Raw genomic sequence first — 26,074 nt, 5'->3', positions numbered from 1 at the left:
GCAATGCATTTATAGGCACCCGAAATTGACAAGTTACGCACGTTATTCAGTTCCAGATTGTTGTTTCATTCCTTGCCAAAAGGTATAAAATCACTAGACGTCATCTCTGACAACTCAATGACAAGTCCCCCCCCCCCAGCATCCCAACTGTGTAGTTGGCAAGTCCCTTGTAGCTCAGTTGGTAGAGCATGGCGCTTGCAATGCCAGGGTTGTGGGTTTGTTTCCCATGGGGGGCCAGTTTGAAAATGTATGCACTCACTAACTGTAAGTCGCTCTGGATAAGAGCGTCTGCTAAATGACAAAAATGTGGGGTGGAATCCCAAAAGGTACACACTAGCTACCACTTTACATTTAAGTCATTTCTAGCAGACCGCGACTCTTTACAAATTGGTGCATTCAACTTAGGATAGCCAGTGGGACAACCACTTTTTTTTTTTTGTGGGGGGGGTAGAAGGATTATTGTTATACTATTCCAGGTATTCCTTAAAGAGGTAGAGTTTCTTTCAATTGTCTCCGGAAGGTGGTCAGTGGCTCCGCTGACCTGGCGTCGTGGGGAGCTTGTTCCACCATTGGGGTGCCAGAGCAGCGAATAGCTTTGACTGGGCTGAGCGGAACTGTGCTTCCGTAGAGGTAGGGGGGCTAGCAGGCCAGAGGTGGATGAACGTAGTGCCCTTGTTTGGGTGTAGGGTCTGATCAGAGCCTGAAGGTAAGGATGCACATGCTGCCAGTAACCTAATTATGTCCTCACACATCACTCCAGTGGTTGTCACTGCCATGCTTTTATCAGCTCTGCGGAGTTGGAAGCTTACTGTCATCTTGCAGCACTCAAATCTGTTTTGAGTGTTTGACTTTTTAAAATGTGTGATCAAACCTCCCTGTCTGTACAGAGCCACCCCTGGTTCCACCTGAAGAGGAACAATTACCTTGTTCACCGACTGCTCTTCCTGTAAGTGCTGAAGTTCTGTTTCTTCAGAACAGTAGCACATAAAAAAGTTCAAAGAATCCATTCGTTTGAAGTCTTTTGTGTTTAATTACTGAATTTTACAAAGCAATGCATGTTTGAAACATTTACAATCATTTTCTTCATGTGTTAATGCATGTACAAATCCTCCCAACCAGGTGTGGACTTTAAAGCTCTCATTCAGCAAAAAGACAGGACAACGATGATCTAAAATACAAAACAAAACATAGTAACTGTACATCCACCATACATTAGCTTGCATTCACTCACTCAGTCTGATCATATTCTTCTCAAGCACACTTTAATGTCAGTGGTTAATCAGAAACAAAGGCACATTCACTCTGTACCGTCCTACTGTAACTAGCCTCATAATTAAGGTACCAGACACCTAAGAATCAAGCTACATTGGAGGGTATCACAGCCAGTTTACAGTGAAATATGTACAACATATTGACATTTCATTGATGTTCTTGATAGACAAACAAGTGAATAAGTCAATAAAATACAGGGTTTTGGGTGTATCAGATCTTCAGTTTGCAGTCGAACAAGCTTTCATGCTCCGGTATTTGGTTATTAAGTAGCAGGTTTCCTCAGTTCTTTTTGTGAAGAAACTTCATTTTACTTCCTAAAAGACACAAACAAAATGCAAGTAAGAACTGTTCACATCATGCAATTCTTTTTTTTTTTACACACTTCGATGACATTTTCCAATCTCAATCCGACATCTGCAGCGTTTACTGTGAATGTGATCTCCGTGAATGTCGGGAAATTATATAGTGCCTCGGATGGAATCCCGTTTATTGATGCTTTAGACTACATCAGGAATCATCAACTAGGATTCAGCCGTGGTCAGATTTTTTCTTGAGCGGATGGTTAGGGAGCCGGAACATAATTACAAATAAGTTGTAGACTGCAAATTGACCGCAAGAAGCCCAAACAGATATAATATTTGACTAAAATATAATAATTTTGAACCTTGCTTAGGTTTGAATACGATCACATATATCTCTTTATAATGCATGGGAATAATTTGGCACAGATTTCCAAAATTATAATCACTTGTAGCTGATTTGCTGGTGCTTTTACTGTCTTTTATGTCCAACAATAAAAATAAGATAAAAACATCCAGCAGTTGGGGAACCCTGGACTACATGGTGCTCATTACTACATTACCTGCCTGCATACTATTATTAACATGGCTCAAATGTGAATAGGCTTCTTTTAGACCAAAACTTTGTATCATCCTACATTTTAAGTCAGGTTACGATTTGTCCCAGTGGTAAAGTGGACGGGAAAGGTCTGTTGAGGGGGAGATCTTTTCTATGTTTTAAGTGCAGATTCTATTTTATTTTATTTGAGAACTCACCTAGCCCTTTGAGGAACTTGTTCACTCCACTCTGCTCTGTGTCTGGTAGCTCTTCCAGGTACTGCTCCACCCTCTGCTCAAAGAGTCCTGACAGAAACACAACAAAATGACAGAATAACATGAGGCAATTATTAACTATTATTAATGTTATATTGTGAGGTAATGTTACAGTGCAATATATCAGGGAAGGCATGTTTTGGTATGGGGTGAAATACCCTTCACTGTGTGACCAGGAGATGGCACTGAATACCCAGCTAGAACCACTGTCAACTAGTGGTCCGTACCAGCACAGGTTTGAGAAGATCCCTTTAGGGATTTTGGACTACTTTGGTGGAAAAGTGAGGGGTGGCAGAGCCTACCTCTAAAGAGCATTTCTACCAATCATTACAGTTGACATATTATTTGTGTTATGATGAACTACAATGAATCCATTTTAGGAGGACAGGACACACGTAACGTTATTATCTCTTTAACAAGTAGACAGGACCATACCATTACAGACTGTTGTGTAGGGGTGGATTAACAGGGTCACTGTAGGTTTGCTCTACCTTTGGCCCGGCATTTCCGCAGCTCTCGGTCTTGGATGAACCCAGCAAACATCTGGGACTCCATGAAGACCCCCAGGAAGCGAGCGGATGCTCTTGGAGGCCACAGACTTGCGGAAGGCCTCGCTGGAAGATGCGTTCTCCGCGCTCGCTCTGGGTGAGGAAAAGGGAGTAGTGGCCGATGGTTTCCAGGAAGAAACGGATGAAGGCCTCCGAGCACCAGGCTGTTCAAGGAGTTACACTCTACAGAAACAGACGAGACAGGATAGGTTAGTATTATGATGCTGAAACACACTTAATACATGTTCAATACATCTACAAAGAAGCAACACAATCTACAATGGAACTCTTTTTATGCTTGAGAATTGTGCTTGAGAATCAAGTAAAGCCTATATCATTTGTGGGAATGACACAAGAGTTATTTAGAGCTGATGTTTGACTGATAGTGTATTCATACGTAACATTAAACAAACACTACATTCTGAACACCAGTAACCTTCAATTCAGTGAGGTGAATCACCCATTCCAGGAGTTCTCATCACTCCACAGACAGTGTATTGCTCCCAGACATGTGCTGTACATGTTCTTGTTCACAGGGTTGAAACGTGGCCAGTGCTCTGTTGTCCTAATTTACATTCGCAAACATCTGGTTTAGTAGAGAGTGATGATGTGTCCCTCGTTCACCTTTCGTCCTGACTCGCTGTCAGAGTCCTGATTGATGATGTCATTCCTCTGCTCCAGAGCTAGCTCAAGAGCAGACTGGAGTTTCCGTGGCAACAACGAGGCCTCATCATCCATCTATACACACGCATAACAATTTAATTAGCGATAATAAACAAAAATATCAAATGATCAGTCCATATTATATTACAATAAACTTTCTGGTCTTTGTTACGGGGAGGTACTGGAGAATTGAGACCAACCTGTCTGATGAAGCGTCAGTTCCCAGGTCCACCATCAAAGCCTGCAAAGGAAACAAACAAGTCACATATTTGTGACTCATTTCAGGAAACTAGGCGTATGTGCACGTCACTACTTCACAGGAGAGAGGCATTTGAACTTAAACATGTATTTTTTTTATCAAAATGCGTTTTTGGCAGAAATGCATTCTGGAACATGTGAACTTTCATGTGCCTCAATAACAAACTTTTATTCCATCCGTAAATACGAATACAATTGTTAAATTACGAGCCTAATTGGTTTAGCTACGGAAAAAGACAGGAACCATCCCACTAGCCATGATTGGCTGAGATAATGGATGGGCTGGACATGCCGAGAGATGAGTTTGGATTGGTCTGACATGAGCATGCTTCTGTCTATAACTTGAACTGTTCAGTATGTGTTTATAGTCCTTTCTACCGCACCGTTTATGAAAGATATAACGTTAGCCATCGAGAACTGCAAAAGTTTTGCTACTTTTCTCAACAACATTGATGCCCTGAATTTAGCAGGCGCTATCAACAGATCAGTTGGAAAAAGTGATGGGCTACTTTCTGCACAGGCCACGGTCAGTGTGAACCGGAGTGACTTTACACAACACTGGCCAAACAAGATGTAGCTACAAACAAAACAGAGTTAAATGGTTCCAGTCTGTCGTGAAGCATTCACCCATGTATACAGATAAGAGTCTAGCAACATTGTCTGATATTATCAGTTTCTAATTTTGTCAGAAAGTCGTTTTCATTGCAAGTTAAAGCGTACTGTTCGCTATCTAGCGAACATTAGCTTACTGGCTCGCTAGCTAACGTTACGGTTATGATCTGTGTAGTAATATTATTTGAATCAGAAAACCATTTTCATTACTAGTTATAGCCTAATGTTAGCTAGCTAACATTGAACCTAGTTGGTTAGCTTTAGCTACCTGCAGATTCATACTACAGCTATGACAATGTTTGTATTGGTAGTAGTAGTTATATTTACCGTCCGAGTCCCCGGCTGGCCCGATTATGCCGGTTCATTGTTTAGCTAGCTAGCTACATGTCTAAACAAAAGACTCCACTTGCCAGATGATTACATGACCCATCAAGTTAGCCAGGTGTATTACGGCCATCTCTTGTATTTCATGAACATGTGCACATGTCTAGACAACTGTGGCCCATCCACTTAGCTAGATGTGGCTGGGGGGTGGTTATAGCATTTCCTTCACATGACCCATCAATTTAGACAAGTGTGTGGTAAGTGTCATCTAATAATTATAAAATATTTTATCTGGACACTTTCTGTTTTTGATATTTCTACTATGCAAGTAACTATTTCACTGTATCGTTTACACCTTCTGTATCCTGTGCATGTGACAAATTAACTTAGATTTTATTTATTTAATATAGTGTGTGTTTACCAGAGATGGTAATGTGAAGAACAACATGACCTGCACCAAAGTCAGATTAGGATATAGGCCAAGGACTAGATAAAGTGTATATCCTGGAGTTTTCTTTATTGTAGGCTACTACTTTACAACTTTTAGTCTTGAAATCTTTGGTTGTTTACTAAACTGCTCACTCTGTTTAGCTTACATGGCCTCACATATGAATCCTTAAAGAGATGGGTGCTAAGGCTTAAGAATGTGTCAACGATGCTGAATGGGTGTAGACAAAGGAGAGCTTTCAGGAGGTGTACCAAAACATTCAAGGGCCATTTTCTCAAAAGTGGGGTTACAAGTTTACTCAACTTTCAAAGCAGAATTACTTTCCCATTGTTCATCAACTGCATTGTATGATATACCATGTTCTAGCTCTGAGGCTCTACTTTTATCAATGTAAAAAAAAAAAAAATTTTAAAAAAAACTATTTTTGCTCCATAAGACCGAATCGAGGTGGTCGATCACATTTAGGAATCTTCAATCAAATCCAGGCTTCTTCCATGTGCATACAGTGGAATCCCAATGCCCTCTACAAATAAATCTAACTCTCCATCAAGAGAAAGACGAGCTCTTCCAGAAGTTGGAAGTGTTATACCAGCGTTAAAACAAGATCTTTAAAAGCACTGAAAGGATACTTGAGGAATTTTTATTGAGTCGATCAAGCAACATCAAGACAGATGTAAAGACAACAGATGCTGTTGACAGGCCATTAAAAGCCCTGTGTTAAGTATGACAGACGAGGTGAGATGGTCTTTTCACTCATTCCACGGGCTGAGGGCAGATGCTGCTGACTTGGACTAACTGTGTTAATGGCAGAGAGCTGGGCTTTAAGAGGCCTGATGGCTTCTCCTGCCAGGCTTTTAGTGAGAGACAGAACCTCCCTCCCAGGACCCCAGAGTGGAGGGCTGAGGCTGCCCTGGCATGGGCCCTGCAGGCAGCAGCAGCTGCCAACTGCCAAGGCCACATTCACTGGGGGGTTTAGGCCAGGGTCAGCCACACTACAGCACATTGAGGCAGGAGGAGTTGTTGCTACTTTCTAACGAGGACAGATTCAAGTGATTTCCCCTCTTTCCACTGTGCCTCGGCAAATCAGCGCTCCGTTCCAAGAATGCTGCAGAACAGAGCAGAACAGTCCAGCTGGGAGAGCAGAGAAGCAGACGCGTCGTCTTGTCCTCCTCTCTCTGTAATTGGTGACAAAACTACTGCAGGTCAACGTCCTGTCAGACTTTGACCACAGCGAGACTGCTGGACAGCACTGAACAGGCAATTATAGCTATGCAGGCCTCACACTTTGTGTGGACTCTGACAGCTCAATATTGGGAAGCTCATGGCTTGAATTCTAATACTCAATACTGGGAGCCTACAGGGTCCATGGGCAGCAAAACAGAGAAACGGGTCATATTACATCCAGCCGCTCTGAGAGAATTGAGCGCTGACCTTTCGAAAACACAATGCTATTGCTCAATGTGTGACTGTGAATTTAACACTGGAGACTGATTTAGAACTATCTCTGGTATGTAGCGCTTGAATTAATATGACATTTAAAAAAAGTTTGAGGGTAAAATTGCTCTGAATCACTGGAAAATAATTGTTCAGATGGTCCAACAATTGACAAGAGGGCATTCTTTCAAATTAGCCTGTGACAGTCATCATGAGAGTGTGGTTTCATCCTGGACCCAGGGTGGTACTGGGTCTCTGAGGGAGGGAGTTGGGACCACCATTATAGCTGTCTCGTGAGATGTCCTACTTACTGTATATCCGATCCCTCTGAATCTTCCCATGCTGCACCAATCCAAGATCAAATTCTCTACGCAATCCTCATGAAATATATCCCTCATTATAATTTTAATAAAACAACAGGATAAATTACTTTAATTACTGTTGTTGTTGTGGTTCTCTCTACCGTACCAACTCCCCAGCCCAGTGTCTAACAGAGTGGAATTACAGTGGAATACCTCTAATCTTACCTCAAGCAAACCAATCAGAGCACAGATGAGAGGAGCCAATACATTAAACTGATCAAAAAAGCAAGAAGTGGAGACACGAAAAGCCAGGGGGCCAATGGAAAAAATCAAGTACCAACCTCTTCCACAGGCAGGTCTTTGAGTTTGGGCAGTGAGCTGAACAGGAGCCCCACCGGGGGTTGTGGGGCAGCAGGCGATGATCCACCATGGGAGGCAGGCAGGGCCGGGATAAGGTGTGCTGCCACGGAATAAAGCCACCACTGGATACAGCTGACAGGTACTGCAGAAGGAGACAGACAATTACATATCAATCACTATATCTAATCATTTTAAATCTCTTGCATCATATCTCTGACGGGAGGAACACTATCACTCCACCTTCACAAATCCCAACACAGAACTCAGGGGCCGATCCGCCGACCAGATATACACTGTTGGGGAAAAGCATGGATCCAATTTTCCATCAATTCACTTTATCCTACCTTTGAAAGGGTTTGGTGGGTTGTGTTTTGAAATGAACCTGAATATTAAAACAACGAGCCAGCGGCGGACCAAAACAACAAACGATACAACAAAAATGTGACTCTCATGTTCTTCTATAAATACAAAAATAAAACCTTATTATATTGTTTAAAGTTCATCATTATCTTCCTCTAATCTCAAGAAGAAGCCCAAATGAGGCGTATTACTTAATGTCATAAATAACCAGTCTTTCCAACATCCAAACCAACCTTATCCATCTTTTCTTAAACAATTCTTTATATGTGGGGGGTAACACCTGCAGCTATGTACCCAGTTCACCGTTTCCTTCCTCATCAGTTGGTCTAAACATCTAAATCCATTCTCAGCAGGCTGTTCTTTCTCTCCAACAAAAAAAGAAAATAAAAAAAGGCAGGAAAGGAAAGGATGAGCAATAAATCACTCCTCCCTGACATTCCGGCTGCCAGGAGACTGATTCTGACAACTTCCATTGCAGCCAGTGGTGAAAAATCTTCATTATTAGTAAAAGAGATTAATTGAAAATGTGAAGTAAAAATGACTCCAATATATCTACTTGAGTAAAAGTCTAAAAAGTATTTGGTTTTTAAAATATACTTAAATTATAAATTAATTTCTAAATCTAATATCAAAATATTATAAATCATTTATTACTTATATTAAGCAAACCCGGCCCATTTGTTTTTTTTAAATTTACGGATAGCCCCGCACTCCAACACTCAACATCATTTACAAATTAACATTTGTTGTTTAGTGAGTCATACCAGATCAAAACATGATACCAGATGTTCTCTTATTTGTATTTACATTTTCTGTCCTGCTAACATTCAATATAAGTACTTTTGGGTGTCAGGGAAAATGTAATGATTAAATACATTCTTTTCTTTGGGAGATGTAGTGAACTAAAAGTAAAAAGTTGTCCCAAATATGAATATAAAATAAAATTTACCCCCAAAATTATTGTAAGTGCTTTCAATATTTTTACTTGAGTCACTTTACACCACCGGAGCCACACATTCACCCATACTTATTTTTTTTTCATTTCCCTTTCCCACTACAGTGTATACACCCTTAACCACACGGCCCACAGCTACAGTCTGCTCATATAAAGCATCTGTACCGGCCTCAGTACACCACTTCCACTGTGGCAACGCCACGGTAACCACTCCCTTACCCATCAAGATGGTTGTGTATTACCTAGTTTAGCGAAGATCTTAATCCGTTTGATATTACCCAACAGCACCCTTGCCGGTGGTGAATTTTGACAGCTTCGTACAATCCCAACTATATGTCTCTTTCTCACTCCCTACAGGTGCCCCCCCTCCCCTCTGTCCCCCTCTCAGTCCCTCCGTCCTTACACACAGATAGAGAGGAAAATAAACCATGGGGCCCATCAACACACAAATACCACAACTCTAAATCTGGGACCGACAAACTAACCTCACTTATACATACTCCCTCGAATGAATGCAGTGTTAATAAGGAATCTTTCTCCATATTGTTCTCTTCCACCATATTCTACACAACCACATACTCCCCTCAAAATATTGTCCCGCTTATCATTCATTATGTAATCTTCTCCTACACCTTTATCTTGTTTAATACATTTTACTTTTCTATTAATAACACTTTGAAGCAACCAGTATCTACATGGCTCAATGATTGCAGGTCCTGGTCTGTTCAGTTTTCTTATTCACTCATCATAACATAGATGCACAAAGCGGTCTCAGTTTCACGGTCTGATTTTTATTTGCAGAAGGAGCTGATCACTTTCAACAGAGCCAGTCTCCGGGTTTGACATGTTCAAACAGGGAGTGATGGGGCACAGCTCTTAGAACCTCGGCCACATGCTGCCAGGGAGCTAGCGCTGCAGGGGAGGAGGACTGATACCATGAGTATCACTTACACGACTCAGTTCCTGAGGGAAACACTCATGGGAAAAGATGAACTTGCAATAAAAACACCATCTCTGCCCAGAGCGTTGCCAGTCAACTCTCTAAGGCTGCTGCCAAATGGCACCCTATTCCTTATATATTGCACAACTTATTTGATCAGAGCTCATTGTAGTAGTGCACTACATAGGGAAAAGGGTGCTGTTTTTGGGACAATAGGGAAAAAAAGGGTGCTATTTGGGACGCAGCCTAAAGCAGAAAGGAATGGCTAGACTTTTACAGACCAGGTCATAACAAAACCATGTCCACTTAAGTTTAGAGGGATCCTAACTTTGCTTTGTGGATATTTGCATTTTGGGGTTATATAAGCATGTCGGATCAGGAATGGTTGGCCTGGGTCTGCCTGTGGCTGAGCATGCAGATTCCCAGGAAACTCTCAGGATAGGACAGCTACTCTGTCAGACCCACAGGTGCAGGATGGAGGTCCCAGTGTCTGCAACACCATCCACCAGCCAATGCAGACGGGCCCATTTCACCCCAGGACAAACACAGGCCCTGGCAGGAGCATCAGTACACCTATTGCCTAACAGCTCCTAATGCTGCACATATAACTCTGTTACATATTTTTCAGGTGAGAATGATGAATGAATGTACATCGGGAGGGACCGGAAGAAAAAAGTGAGCGCAAGAGAGGGGGTGACCTGGGGAGCTCTTGATAAAGCACTGCAGTAGAGTAGAGGCACTTCCAGAAGTTGCACACATGGGGAACATTTTTAGTAGCCTAGGGTCTGGGATTTTGTTGTTGTTGTGCCTTTTATAAATGCATTTCATGCAATTCTGCATCATTTTACATGACTGGAGACTTTGGCAGAATCTTTTTAATATCTCACAAATGTCTAAATGACAAGCTACTTTGACACTGACACACTGGATCAATAAAAATGACCTTGTCTTGAATCCATCAATAGCCTAGGCCTAGGTGTGTGGAGACACTACATATTGTAGGCTGCACATGAGGTTGAAATTATATGTCCTAAAAATGCTTTCCAGTTTCACTGACTCAATAACCCAATCATGCAACTCACGTGCCGGTGATGACCGATGTAGTTGTGCCAAAAAGTCTATCTCTCTTTGTTTTACTTTTGAAACAATATTTGAAGTTGATCAAATATTTTAGTAGCCTACAACAGACAGATTAGAGTCAGGAGAATTAACGTTGAGGAAACTCAAATGAACTTTGATCGCTTTTATTAGGATCCGGCTCAAATTAAGCAATGATGAGAATGATGATTGAATTTAGTGTTACTGCTCATTGGTGCATTTTGTGTGTGTGTATTATCTATACAGAGCTGAATCTTAATTGATGTATGCTCATAACTCAACTTCTCCCCCATTGACATCCCTGCTAAATGATGTAAATATAAAATAAGTAATGAATCAACCCTCAGTCCTCATCTAGCAGAATGTTTTAGTATTCACATAGAGCTCCAATGTCTTTCCCCCACTTCCTCTCCATAAGGATCTCAAGTCCCCATCTCGAAGCCCAAGCTTGGACTCCCTGGTATGAACAGTTGCAGCGAAGCTGTTGAAGAGTAAAGATCAGGCTTCCTTGGGCAACCCTACACATGGTCCTATTGAATCCAGTGCTTCTTGCAGGCAAAAGGCTTTGTAGTGTGTGTATATATTAATACACAATAATAATTATAGGAAAGTCAGATGCTTGGCCTCTGGTTTCCCTCATCTGAGTTTCCTTTTCAGTCTCAGAAATCTTTGACCTATGTTTCCACTATGTTCATCCACTCCACCTTTGGGTGTTGGGGAAATACAACACAGCAGGTTAGTTGTTGTAGGTTGTTTGGTGCGGTGCCAGCAGCTTGCTCCAGTGTGATACAACAGTGTTCAGGAGTAATAAGGGACTAAATAAACTGTTCAGCATGTTCCCAGATTAGAGCGGTACACTGTAGCTTACCTCCAGTGGCTCACTTTAACAGCCTGGGGTTACAGTGACTGCCATACACCATATTAATACGGCTGCTGGAGTCTGGAGCAATGGGCTCTTCCTGAATCACTGCAAACCCCAGTCATTTCAACAGGTGGTAGAAGAAGATTATGAATGGGGTGTGAATGGAGGATTTTAAACAAATAAAATGCAATACATCTGGTGACTACCATGGGTTAGTTTGAAGTTTTCCTGATATTACAGTGGCGGTGTGGAAACTAGGTACAGAAAGCAGCCTTCCTTCTCCCCTCAGACAACAAGAGCCTGATTAATTCACCATGACCATGAGAAAAGCTTTCAGAGACGGTCTTTTTGCTCTGCCTCTGCACCCCCCGCTCTTTCTTTCTCCCTGTTTCTCCCTCTCTTACCCTCTAGCTTTCTCCCTCTCTCCCTCTCTTACCCACTAGCTTTCTCCCTCTCTCCCTCTCTCCCTCTCTTACCCACTAGCTTTCTCCCTCTCTCCCTCTCTCCCACTCATACACACACTACCTACCCCCAACCCCCTGTCTCTTCTACTGTTGGCCTCTCATCAAATACAATAGAAACATTGACTTATTAAAGCACTTCAGTAATCGGAAACTACCTCCATGCTCTCAGATTGGCCCAAAAAAAGAGAAGCGATTCAATCACCTCTACACCCACAGGCTAGGCTGAAAATGGGAAGGTTAAGACAACAAAGTAATTCCATGCGGGCGTTCGAAAATAAACACATTAAATGGGATCAGCTCCATTGATATCTACTAGCGCCGTTGCTAACTAATGCTGGTCCCATGAATGCTGCAAAGAGTTATGGGATATTAGAATCCTCTTGTCTTAACCTGTATATTCTGAACCTAGCCCACAGGCAAGCCCTAACAATAGAATGGCAGGGAAAGTTTAGACCCGCCCATTTAGACTCACAGGCAGATCAAACAAGCCTAAACTCTCTCTGTGGTGGTAACCTTCTCTCCCTAGACCCATAATAACTGGAAGATTGTGTTTACATTATGAGCACTGCAGCAATCCCAGCACAGAGACCTTCAGGTAAATCTGGTTAAGCAATTACAGACTGATGTAACCACGATGAATTTGTAATTAGGCATCAACGCTTTTATTATTACAGCAGCCATTTGCTGGTTAATCAGCATCAGTTCTGAGTAACTGTCTGTCTGGCTGTTTGATTTCACAGATAAGCAGCAACATGTCTGATATAAAAGCATTTTGAAAACGTTTTGGTGAGACATACCAAGACGCTTTTCTTTAGGCAAACGAACACTGTGACCCCCTTAAACAAGTCACACAGCCTACAGTACAAATAAAGGGTTAACGCAACAGTACACGTAGTCCCGTGTAGCTTAGTTGGTAGTGCATTGCGCTGCACCAGGATTGTGGGTTCGATTCCCACGGGGGCCGGTATGAAAAAATACTTACTGTAAGTCGCTCTGGATAAGAGCATCTGCTAAATGACTAAAATGTACATGTAACCCCCGTAGGCTCAAGCCCCTAATTTACTGGCCCCATGGCTAATGGCCCAGAACAATGCCTAAGGGGTCAGTAGTGCCTTATAACATAAGCTTTAATACCTTGTCTGTAATTTGATATTCGCTTCTCATGACCATTTGTTGATCTTAGTCGGCTAAACGCATTATACTTGATTGCACATGGTTTTACCATAATTTCAAAAAAAGTCAGATAAACATAAAAAAAAAACGAAGGTTGACGTGTAATTAGCATATTCTAATTAGCATATTATTAATAATAAAAAAACAAACAATTGTCAGTTTAAGCTAGAGATATCTGTTTGTTTGCATTGATCGTCTCAATCCACCGCATCCATCTATGTCGCACTTCCATCTGCAATGAAAGGTGACAGAGCTAGGAGCTGTGTTTTTCAGACCATGAGACATCCTGAAAATCGGTCTTCTCGCAAAATCGTCTGTTGCGTCCGAACGGTTTGGCCTACAAACCTCTGTGGAAAGATGAGACTCTCACAAACACGATGGTGTTCTCCATTTTGCTCTACTTGTCACACCCTGATCTGTTTCACCTGTCTTTGTGATTGTCTCCACCCCCTCCAGGTGTCGCCCATCTTCCCCATTTTCCCCAGGGTATTTATACATGTGTTCTCTGTCTGTTGCCAGTTCGTTTTGTTTTGTTAAGCCCTACCAGCGGTTTTCCCCTTGCTCCTGTCTTTCTCAAGTTCCTGTTTTCTAGTTTTCCCGGTTTTGACCATTCTGCCTGCCCTGATCCAAAGCCTGCCTGCCATTCTGTACCTTTTGGACTCTGTTCTGGATTACTGACCTCTGCCTGCCCTTGACCTGTCGTTTGCCTGCCCCCTGTTTTTGTAATAAACTTTTGTTACTTCGACACTGTCTGCATCTGGGTCATCTCCTGAAACATGATACAACTGTATATATGGCCCATTGTTTAGTGCCAAAAATTAGGGGTTAATAAATACATGTAAAAAAAAAAAAATATGTTTGCTGATCTTTCTTATTTCTCTCAGATATAGGACAGACATTTCAGAACAAACATCCTTTTATTTTTTTGGGGGGCCTATCTGTTGTTCCATGTAGTGAATCTGTTATTCAATGCGTTTGTATGGGCTAACAGCAGTAAGGCCAAATAAAAATGTTAATCAAATCATATTTTAATATATAAGGGGTCTCAAAATTCTAAATCAAATAGCAAAATGATCCTATATGGACCTTCTTAAAACAATTCCATATAGCTTAGTAGAACCCCCTTAGACAGGACTTAGACTGTTTAGCGCCAACAATAAAGAGGTTAAATACATGTAAAAAAAAAAAAACTACAATAATAATAATAATAATAATAATAATAATAAACATCTGATTTTTGGGGGGGACCATCTGTTGTTCCATGTAGTGAATCTGTTATTCAATGCATTTGTATGGGCTAATAGAGTAAGGGCAAAAAATAATTTTAGCTTTTTTGTCATACCCATGGTATACGGTCTGATATACCCCTGCTTTCAGCCAATCAGCATTCAGGGCTCGAACCATCTGGTTTAAAAATAATACTTATATATCAAATATTACCACAGTACAACCCAGTGTTGACACATTCCCCTAACATGGCCTGTTTGGTGTTTTCCTCTCCCTCAGACCCTTCTCCTATTGGATATACATTACACCCAGTCACCTTTATATGCATGTTGTGTTGGAAGGGAATTCTGGGGATTGGATTGTGTTCTCTGTCTCCAGCGGGACCAGACCCTTTTACCCCTGTGAAGTCAGTAGAGGGTCTCTCCCTTCTCCCCAACACGGCCCAATGACGCCCAGAGTGGCTCCTTGAATCCTGTTTTCAATGGGAACTGAGACACAGGGGGTCTGGTCCGTTTTCTGGGGAGCGCTGATTGTGTTGATACAAAGCAGGTTTTATGATATTCAAAAAAGTCATAGTGTATGGTTTTCAATGAAGTTATAATATTGAGCAGGGCTGTAGTACTGTAGTCTGTTCAGACTCATGGTGCTGATTTTCAGTGTTGTTAACTAACAGTACCTCAGACACAGACTATTCGATCCAGCTCTCAAGTCCTTGCTGCTGTTCACGAGAGCCCTTAGAAATGGGTGACTGATTAACAATCTTTGGGTGATGTGCCAACTGACATGAACCCGGGAGTCGTTGTCGTTGTCTCAAACGGCAGAGTGACGACAAAAACAGCTTTTTCGGAGTCCCCCTGGGTGGAGAGAGGGCTGTAGTGAACAGGCCAGGCAGGGACCAGGGAATGAACATGGCGCCATCAGTCATACAGTGACAGTGAAGCCATAGATCAGAGGGGAGAGTCGCTGCACACAGGAAGTACATTCCTTCCCCTCACAGTCTGCCCCCACTGATGTTTGTTTAAACTGTCCTCTGATATGTAGAGATTACCGTTCAACACAAACCTGCCCCCCCTAACAGAGCCCTCAGCCCAGAGTGCTGTGCTATGCCAGGGGCAGATTGCTGTGCCTGCCTGGTGGGACTCTGGCTCCTTGGAGACCCCTAGCTCCATGTTATCGGCCCCACCCCAACCTGCCTGCTGTGGTTGGACAGTGGCCCCCGGCAGAGAGATGACCCACTTCTGGAACCACATCAGTTGTGAGTCCATGCAGGGAGAGTTCCATTACTCCATGATGGTAGGTGCGGTCCAAGATGGCTACACCGATTAATTTAACAGTTCTAACCCTGTCCCCGCATGCTAAACCCGTTAAGCACCAACCGACAAAGCCAACGGTAGAAGGCTGCTATTTTCCGTGCAGATGGGTGAATGGCAAGTAGCTCAACTGAGGAATTAAATCTGGCATCAACAGTTAGGGGTGAGCCAGAGTGCACTGGCAGAGTGGCAGGGCAATCCCCACTATTGTAACTTTTATACATACTATGTAAATAATCTCTCTTTGAAGTTAGTCCGTTCTTTAAAGTTCAGGATATGTCATCTCTGTGAGAGGAAATGCCCAAGACATGTGAAACAGTGTTATGATGACTATCATAGTCAGTCTGTACTTTTACAGCCATGTGTCCAGAAATACTACAGATAGAGGAACCCTGAGCTCAGCAATGAGGTGGGTCTGAGAAAACCTTTTAAATTGAACAAATCCAGTCAGGCCTCTGTGTGAACGTACAACAGAAAAGGGAAAATGTACAAAGAGCATGCGATACATGAAATCCCTCTCATTTAAGGCAGATGTTATTGTAATGGAGTTAGAATAGGTGGATTCACTGCAGAAAAAGACAGTGGACTTCAGCGATAAATGAGGAGGGATATTATTGCTAACATACAATGTAATCCTAGACAGCAATTTATCTCACTCCTAGCCACCATGTGTGAGAAGGATGAAGTATTCCTAGGAACTATTTTTACCATTTATAGCCTAATGTCAGAGGGTTAAGATCTTTGTCGGGCGATAACCTTACACTAAAATATGAGCAGGCCTTCAGAGCTCTACGTATCAGATTTATCTGTAATACCTGTAGTTTCAATCATTATTTAAAAATGACAACAGTTTGCAGAACTACCTAAACAGAAAACTACACTTCCTCTAAAGGTATTATTGAGCATTTTCACTTGGCACAAGTAACTATCATCTAACACTACAAGTTTCAACAACCCCCACCTGCCTCTAACAAGAGGCATGACCATTAGTCAGGTACAGCTTCCCATGAGAAGGTGATTCAGTTCTCTCTCTCATCTTTACCCATCACTAGAAGGGTTACTAACAATAAGTCTGGCAACGCTCACCTGAGTTTATCAGCCACAAAGATGACTCTGCGCCCAGCAGCAGGGAGGCGAAGACCTGCACCACCTGACCACTCAGGCAGCTTCGAAGAGCTGTCAAAGTCTACATGCTCCAGTCTGGAGTCCATGTGGGCGCCTCAGCTCAATGACCTGGGAGAGAACACCACCTGGGGTCACAGTCAACAACAACCAGTCTTCCATTCACAGAGGTCACCAGGTCATGCTTCTCAATTAAGCATACATCTCTCATTATCTTCATGCATCATCCTTCTTGCTGGAACCTTAGTAACCAAGGGCTGATGTATCTACCAACCTCATTCCCTGCTCCAGGCAGAAAGGGTCTTGACTTTGATGGTCTTCGCGCTGGGAAGGGTGACTCCATCAGACTCCTCCTGAAGGGGTAGACTTAGGGCTGCAGAGATCTCCGCCTCTCCACCTCATCCAGGATCTACATACAGCACAGGACAGGGGGTTGAGAGTTAGACCACACTGCAGACATAACACTCAATTTTTTAAACAGAATCTCCCAATTCCTTAATTTTTTTATTTAACTAGGAGTCAGTTAAGAAATAAATTCTTATTTAGAATGGACTAGTACAGCCTGGAATCGGACATCAGAGTCTGTAGTGACGCTCTAGCACTGCGATCAGTGCGTGAGACCGCTATCACCACTCAGCCCCAATATAGTGCTGGTCACCAGGACCGTGAATCAAAAAGCAGTTAACCAAACAGGGAATAAGGTGTCACTTGCGGATGAGATTGAGAGTCCTAGTAACAGACCAAGACCAGTACCTTCAATCAGTATGGCCAGTGAATGAAGAATGGAAATGGTAAGCGTGTTGCTGTCTGAAGGAAAGCTCCGCATAATGTCTGGAACCAGGCTACTTTGCTCCTTTGACAAATACAGTATGAATTTCTTTTCTGTGGCTGTCTGATATGTGTGGAAAAGGGCAAAGGAAAATCCCACCCAATATGCCCATGTGTTTGTCTGTTTCAGACCTGCCTACTCCTGTCTGGAGAAGTCTGTTGGAGAGACACTCACATAAGGGTCATATGATATCACCTCCACTCCCCACACACCCTCTGTTCCCGGTGAAATCAAACACTCCTGATCTTTCTCGCCCTTAACTAGAAAAGCACTTCAAACTCCTTGGAAAACATTTCCCTCTCTCACTCTCCTTATTACTAAGCCCTCAAACGGTAGCTTTCAAACACACCCCCATCTGTATGAGGGGCTGTTCAACCCTCACTGTTGAGGTGCCCGTGCTGTCACAAGACAGAAACAATCATTGTATTTATGCATCCTTTTAGCCCAAATGAATACGATACGAACTCAGACAGTTTTTCGGCACATTTTAGCACTCACTACACAGTAACAAAAAGTTATTTCCATTCATCAGATACGTCCTCACTACCTCTTAACTGTTTCCCTCACGGGCCTTATTCACTAAATACACTCTTCATAGAGGATTCGAGGAGGCAGATAAGGCATGGAGAACTTAAACACAATGAGCACTCTGTTTCATGTTATCTCAACTCACGAACAAGTAGAAGGAAATCAATTTAACTGGGAAATCAGAAAGAGAAAAACGAGAAAATAAGGTTTATGCTGAACAGATGCCTTGAGTGGAAATGCTGGCACAGCCTCAACTAGCTCACTCCTGGGAACACCGCGCCCGGCTCGAATGCAGAGACAGGTAACCGCAACAATGGCTAAAACTAGGGGTGTGTTGTGTGTGTGTCTTGTGTGTGTGTGTGTGTGTGTGTGTGTGTGTGTGTGTGTGTGTTTGCTGCTATGAGGCATGAACTCACCTTAGAGAACAGGTGGAAACAGCCCAGTCGGCTGATGACGAGTACACACTCAGGAAGGCGAGGGCCCTTTCCACTTAGCTGGAACAGGGGACCACAAATTAAGAGTCAGTCACTGGGGAAGAGAGGCTATAAGGTGACACAGACAGTAATATGGCAATAGATACTAAGATAAATAGAAAGGGGCTTGGTTAGGTTTATATGCAACATCAATGAGAATATACTGTAACAGTATCATACTACACAAACATGATAAAGCCAACAGCGTAACTTGACCAAAGCTATGTGGTGTGCACTTGCTTTTATTCAGATAAAGCACCAGGTTATTCACAATCAGCTTTGGTTGACCAAATATTTATAGATTTGTCCTTTCTGCCTGGTGGACGTCTTTAATCTGGAGAGACTGAGGCTTCCCATTGTAAACAAACACAGGTGCTGCAGTCTCTACACAGTTAATGATCACCTCTACCCTCCACACTAAACCAATCACACACCAGTCTACTCTGGAGCCAACCAGGCCTCCTGGATCTATCCATCTCCAAAGCACACACACACACACACAAAAAATTACTACGTGCATACATATAAAGAAATCCCAATCCACTTTGTCCATATTAGGTATGCAATTTTCTCCTCTGCTTTCTCCAAATGGATGATTAAAATCAAGCATGCTGGAGCTTTGGTTCAAGTCCTTAGGAATGCGTTGCTCATGCCAGCTCCTTAGACTTCCACCAGGGAAGGAAGGAGCTGGGTTACTGGAGAGGAGAAAACTAACCTCACACCTCTCACAGCATCAGGAGTCGCCTGATCACAGCTACTTACAATGTCAGCAACTTACGGAGCTCAATACAATCAAGAAACAGTCACAACTGAATTTAAGACTACGTGACACACATAAATACAGTAGGCTACTAAAACACACTGACAAACCCTACAAACATACACACTGTGTGAATGTACACATTCTTGGGCATAACAGTGACATAAAAAAATCACAGCAAAGCACAACACATCCCACACAGCCATACTTTCTGAACTCCAAGCCAAATGTGGGCTCATTATAAAACATCAGACAGAAACCCTTATGGGGTTGTGCTCTACAATGACTTTAGACATTTTATGGTTTGTTTTTCCGTCATTCTTCTCCTGAGAAACTCTCATGAAACAGAAGGAGTCCAGTTATACTAGGATTAATCCCGACCGATGTTGAAAGGCAAAAACAACCAAGCTTTGTTTACATACGGCCATTAAAATTCACTTATTTACTTTCTCTCCTACTCACACCCAGCTTGGTGACGCAATAACTCCTCAATGGTCCCACAGGAAAAAAACATCAGTTGTTCAGATAAAAAAAACCTTGTCAAAAACAAACAGGGCTGGCTCAGCAGGGTGCTAACAGAACAGGGACCAGTGAACTAATGGTGGCTTACTTACCAGCAGACGCCTGCAGTACCCAAACTCCTGCTGCCATCCTCTCCAGTCAACAGAACGAGAAGGTCTCACTGTACCGAGCACACACACACACACACACACACACAGAGACACAGACACACAGCTCTATTATAGTCAAACCAGCATTCAGATTGTAGAGACTGAACAGTGATCAAAGGAAACATAGTGTTGGATCTCATTCCCACTTTAGGGTTGGTGAAGAGTCAGTCTCTGTGGGCGGAGAGAGAAGACTGTTTTAGGGACCCACGTGCTGTCAGGAGTAGGAGTGAGAGTAAGAGTCTACCAGGAATTCACATGGAGATAATGGCATTAAATCTCTGTGTTTTCTTCCCTAATTTTACCCGTTGATATTTACACGTCTAATCATACTATCGATTTGGTAGTTTTTAAAACTTTAATCTATATATGAAACACTTGTGCATCCCAACTGATTAGTGCCCATCTTGGTTGTAGAAGGAATGGGACTAATAGGCCAACAGTGTGGTGGTGAGCTTTCTTCAGTGATGCAGTGGGGTTGTATAGTAACCCATACTGTACCTGCTGTATTCAGACACTGGGGTCCAGTCCTTGGCATCTGGAAAGCAGAATTGGGGGATGGCTTGAGTCTCTGCTCTTGCCCCCTATGCATCAGCTTGGTGGGCCTCTCTAGCTGTGGAGACGAGACGAGAAAGGAACAGGGAAACGCTTCAGTCAGAAACAGACCCAGACGCTACAGTCTACTGAGTGTCCTCTTTACAGGGTCCCCAAAAACCTCCCTAGTACGAATAAATTACCAGCCTAAGCATTCTCCCACAGGTCAGCGCCTCCCTCTTATCATTACCACCAACCCTCCCCGACGTCATTGGTCAGGCTTTTCTCTGACAGAGAACCAACATACCGACATCTCCCAGGGGATTCTATCACTGAACCAAATCTTAAATAACTAAAAAGAGATCTTTGAGTAAGTGAAACGCTTATGTGCACCAAGAAACCGTTTCCTGGTTAAGCACCACTACTGTCAATCAACTCCCAAAACTCCTCAACTCGGATGACGGCCAACCCTACTCTTCCGCAATCTCCGCATCTACAGTGCCTCAAAAGTATTCACACTCCTGACTTTTTCCTACATTTCTGTTGTGTTACCAGCTTCAATTAAGAGAATTTGTGTCACTGGCCTCCGACATAATAACACATAATGTCAAAGTGGAATTATGTTTTTAGAAATGTTACAAATTAATTAAAATGAAAAGCTGAAATGTCTTGATTCAATAGTATTCAACCTCTTTGTTATGGCAAGTCTAAACCAGTTAAGGTAACAAGTCATATAAGTTGCAGACAGAAATGTTATTTAACATGATTTTTGAATGACTACCTCATCTCTGTACCACACACGATTATCTGTAAGGTCCCTCAGTCGAGCAGTGAATTTCAAACACAGATTCAACCACAAAGACCAGGGAGGTTTTCAAATGCCTTTAAAGAAGGGCACCTATTGGTAGATGGGTAAAAAAACGAACAGATGCATTGAATATCCCTTTGAGCATGGTGAAGTTATTAATTACACTTTGGATGGTGTATCAAACACCCAGTCACTACAGTCCTTCCTAACTCAGTTGCCAGAGAGGAAGGAAACCGCTCAGGGATTTCACCATGAGAACAATAGCGACTTTAAAACAGTTCCAGTTTAATGGCTGCGATAGGAGAAAACTGAGGATGGATCAACAACATCTGTAGTTACTCCACAATACAACCTAAATGAAGGAAAGAAGAGAAGAAAAGAAGGAAGTCTGTATAGAATCAACATATTCCAAAAACATGCATCCTGTTTCGCAATAACTAAAGTAAGTGGCAAATCGTGTGGACAAAGACATTAACTTTATGTCCTGAATACAAAGTGTTATATTTGGGGTAAATCCAGCACAACACATCACTGAGGACCACTCTTCATATTTTCAAGCATGGTGGTGGCTGCATCATGTTATGGGTATACTTGTTATCGTCAAGGACTACAGAGTTTTTTTTAGGATAAAAATAAACGGAATATAATAATAATATAATATGTCATTTAGCAGACGCTTTTATCCAAAGCGACTTACAGTCATGTGTGCATACATTTTTACGTATGGGTGGTCCCGGGGATCGAACCCACTACCCTGGCGTTACAAGCGCCATGCTCTACCAATTGAGCTACAGAGGACCACAAGCACAGGCAAAATCCTAGAGGAAAACCTGATTCAGTCTGCTTTCCAACAGATACTGGGAGTCAAATTCACACCTTTCAGCAGGACAATAACCTAAAACACAAGGCCAAATATACACTGGAGTTGATAACCAAGACAACATTGAATGTTCCTGAGTGACTAGTTACAGTTTTGACTTAAAACAGAAAATCTATGACAAGACTTCGGAAAAGGCTGTCTAGAAATGATCAACAACCACACTTGACAGCTTGAAGAATTTAAAATTTAATGTGCAAATATTGTACAATCCAGGTGTGCAAAGCTCTTAGAGACTTACCCAGAAAGACTCAGCTGTAATCGGGCCCCATAGGTGATTATACCATGTATTGACTCAGGGGTGTGAATTTTTATGTAAATTAGATATTTCTGTATGTCATTTTTTTTATGTGCTAAAATTTCAAAAAAAAAACATGTTTTCACTTTGTCAATATGGGGCCCAATTCAGGAGATGGGTGTGATTTGTTTGTTTAAATTAATTTTGAATTAGGCAGTAACACAACAAAATGTGGAATAAGTCAAGGTACGTAGTGGCTTGCGAACGGAGACCTATGGGTGTCGACACAAGTGGCCAAGCGTGCCCAGGCAGGTGAGGGAATGGATAACTGAGTCAGGTTTGTAGGCTTCCCACTTGCTCGCACAGCTTTTCAGTTCGCCCACACATTTTCTATAGGATTGAGGTCAGGGCTTTGTGATGCCCACTCAAATACCCTTGACTTTGTTGTCCTTAAGCCATTTTGCCACAACTTTGAAGTATGCTTGGTCATTGCCATTTAGAAGACCCATTTGCGACCAAGCTTTAACTTCCGACGGAGCTTGAGATGTTGCAATATATCCACATAACTTTCCTTCCTCATGATGCCATCTATTTTGGAAGTGCACCAGTCCCTCCTGCAGCAAAGCACCCCCACAGCATGATGCTGCCACCCCGTGCTTCACGGTTGGGATGGTGTTCTTCGCCTTGTGCAAGCTACCCCCTTTTTCCTCCAAACATAACGATGGTCATTATGGCCAAACAGTTCCATTTTTGTTTCATCATACCAGAGGACATTTCAAAAAGGCTACAATCTTTGTCCCCATGTGCAGTTGCAAACCGTAGTCTGGCATTTTTATGGCAGTTTTGGATCAGTGGCTTCTTCCTTGCTGAGCGGCCTTTCAGGTTATGTCAATATAGGACTCATTTTACTGTGGATATAGATACTTTTGTACCTGTTTCCTCCAGCATCTCTTCACAAGGTCCTGTGCTGTTGTTCTGGGATTGATTTGCACTTTTTGCACCAAAGTACGCTCATCTCAGGGGAGACAGAACGCGTCTCCTTCCTGAGCAGTATGACGCTGCGTGGTCCCATGGTGTTTATACTTTCATTCCTATTGTTTGACAGATGAATGTGGTACCTTCAGGCGTTTGGAAATTGCTCCCAAGGATGAACCAGACTTGTGAGGTCTACAAATTTTTCTTCTTCCATGATGTCAAGCAAAGAGGCACTGAGTTTCCAAGGTAGGCCTTGAAATACATCCACAGGTACACCTCGAATTGACTCAAATTATGTCAATTAGCCTATCAGAAGCTTCTATAGCCATGACATCTTTTTCGGAAATGTCCAAGCTGTTTAAAGGCACAGTCAACTTAGTGTATGTAAAACTTCTGACCCACTGGAATTGTGATATAGGAACTATAAGTGAAATAATCTGTCTGTAAACAATTGTTGTAAAATTACTGTGTCATGCCCAAAGTAGATGTCCTAACCGCATTGCCAAAACTATAGTTTATTAACAAGAAATTTGTTGACGTGGTTGAAAACAAGTTTTAATGACTCCAACCCTAAGTTTATGTAAACTTCCGACTTCAACTGTATCAGCGCTCTCAGCATACATACTTCGTAGGTCCAGTGAGTAATGTCTCAGAAGAGTTACTCTACGAGGACCCCTTTCATGTTTAAATCCTCTCTCTCACTTAAAAGGGAATTGACACTGCTGTCTGACCCATGACCAAGGGGCCCAAAGGGGCCAGAATACAGTTTGGGTTGTTCCCTTACCTTGGGGAACTGGTGGTGACTCGGGGAGAAGGGGAGTTCTTGGTGGGCTTCTTCTGAGGGACACCACCACAAAAGTATTCAAACAGCTCCCCCCTGCCACTCAATCAGCTGCAGCTCCAGTGTGCGGTAGCTAGGGGCTCCGCCGCAGCATTGACTGCAGCTTCAGCAGCCTCTGGGTGTGGGGCTGGGGAGAGAAGAGAGAGGGATATGGACAGTTCAACCTTCAGTACAGGGCCTAGGTTGACACAATGTATAGCCCAAATACTGTGTACTAAACACAACTGACATCACTCACAGCTAATAGTGCAATACAAGCCCTGCAGTCTGACAAAGAGCTTAACAGTCCAAACATTATTGGAACATATTTAGTCAATCAAGATGTTTCGAAAATCGCTGTTACATATGTAAAAGGAAATGAAATCAAACATTGTGGGAACTTCCCCTGAAAACTTTGCCAGGCTGTTCATAGTAAAAAAAACATTTACGTAAATGCTTTAAAAACCTAAAACAAATGGAGGTTAAATGATTGTTATCTCTAACCTACCAAAAGCATTCTGGGAACCAAAACTTAACTGGATTTAAAACGTTAGATGGGTTTCCACACACTGATTAAACCTCTATACTCCCACTTGCATGTTTATCCTCACACAGTCCAAAACATAACAACCTAAACACAGATTAGAGAGAAATACAAACCTTATAGTTCACTAATAACTGTCAACACAGATGGCTTGTGTTTTAAAACAGAGTGAGAAACAGAATCAGCAGCAAAGAGTTCGGACACAGTGCATTTAAGAATTATTCGAAATAATGACTTTTGTATAGTCTATAGCAAATCCATTACATCTTGCCTTTCAGTTATTACATTTCGTGTCGGTCACAAGTCACTTGATCGATGTCTCGTTCCAAACACTGGACTTGTTAAAACTAACAGAGACGTGCGCTTGTTGTATCTGCTTGAGTGAAACAAATCCATGCACCACCGTCTCCAGGGACTGAGCTTCAACTGCATACTGTGACCTCTCACCTTTGAACCTGTCACATCAGAGTCGCTCTGCTCTAGCTGTTGCACATCTGTAAACAGATCGGAGAGAGAAAAAAAGGTTTGTTTAGGGTCAGGGTCAACTCTACAACTATATGCTTATGCTACACAGATTGACTGGGACACTGTGTGGGTGGAGGAGACACAAATATTTACTCCCTGATCCAGACAGTGGATGGAGTAGAAGAGGGATGAGCCCTACGCACCTCCTGCAGAGAGATGCCGGGCTCAATGTTAGACAAGGTCAGCTTCTTAAGCCTCTTCTTCCCTCCCAGTGTTGGAAGTAAATGGAGTTGATTTTGGACCATCTGTAAACAGTGAGAGAAAGGGGAAGCTCAGTGTGTGTACCACCTACAGTATAGGACTATCTGATCTCCTGTGGTGAAGCTCTTCAAAGTTGAAAGTCCCATTTGAGTGTGTGGGAGGAGGGAAGAGATTGGACATAAAATCCTTTCCTCAGTTCTCTCTCTTCCATGTCCAGAAATATCCCTGGGATATGGCTTTGTGCTTAAAACAAGAGTATGAAGAGAATCAGCAAAGAGTTCGGACACAGTGCATTTAGGAATTATTCGAAAGAATGACATTTGTATAGCTCTATAGCAAATCCATTACATCTCCATTTTGCCTTTCAGTTAGATATATGGCTTGCAAAAAACGTTAAAACAAAAGAGCTCCATTCCAGAATAGTCCTTGAGGAGATCCTCATGGAGAGAA

The 26,074-nt window shown here is 42.5% G+C and overlaps 1 pseudogene; it reads right to left on the bottom strand.

The window, feature by feature from the left end:
* Positions 1-1,006: 1,006 nt before the first annotated feature.
* The window catches only part of LOC123486434, a 37,728-nt pseudogene continuing 12,660 nt past the window's right edge, over positions 1,007-26,074 (bottom strand).

Source organism: Coregonus clupeaformis, unplaced genomic scaffold (assembly GCF_020615455.1).
Source record: "Coregonus clupeaformis isolate EN_2021a unplaced genomic scaffold, ASM2061545v1 scaf1216, whole genome shotgun sequence".
NCBI lineage: Eukaryota > Metazoa > Chordata > Actinopteri > Salmoniformes > Salmonidae > Coregonus > Coregonus clupeaformis.
The sequence above is the reverse complement of the archived record's forward strand: the minus strand, read 5'-3'. Positions and strand labels throughout refer to the sequence as shown.